The sequence below is a fragment of the Penaeus monodon genome, chromosome 32, assembly GCF_015228065.2.
Source record: "Penaeus monodon isolate SGIC_2016 chromosome 32, NSTDA_Pmon_1, whole genome shotgun sequence".
In the NCBI taxonomy this organism is placed as follows: Eukaryota; Metazoa; Arthropoda; class Malacostraca; order Decapoda; family Penaeidae; genus Penaeus; species Penaeus monodon.
Genome location: NC_051417.1, coordinates 34,932,239 through 34,932,493, shown reverse-complemented (window position 1 = coordinate 34,932,493; position 255 = coordinate 34,932,239). Strand labels below are relative to the sequence as shown.

The following is a 255-nucleotide window of genomic DNA, read 5'->3' as shown; positions in this document are numbered from 1 at the left end:
TGATTTGACCCGTGACCTCAGCCTTCATATAACCTTTGACCTCACCCTTGGTATAACCTTCGACCTCATCCTTCATTTAACACTTGACTTCACCCTTGGTATAATATATCACCCTTATATATCATATCACCCTTGATATAACCCTTGACCTCAGCCTTCATTTAACCTTTGACCTCATCCTTCATTTAGCCCTTGACCTAAAATCTAATCTCACCCTTGATTTAACACCCGACCTCCTCCTTCATTGAACCCTTG

The 255-nt window shown here is 41.6% G+C and overlaps 1 protein-coding gene across 1 annotated transcript in view; it reads right to left on the bottom strand.

Moving 5' to 3' along the window:
- LOC119593649 (trichohyalin-like) overlaps positions 1 to 255 on the bottom strand; it is an 8,608-nt gene that overhangs the window by 8,157 nt on the left and 196 nt on the right. The window lies entirely within an intron of this gene.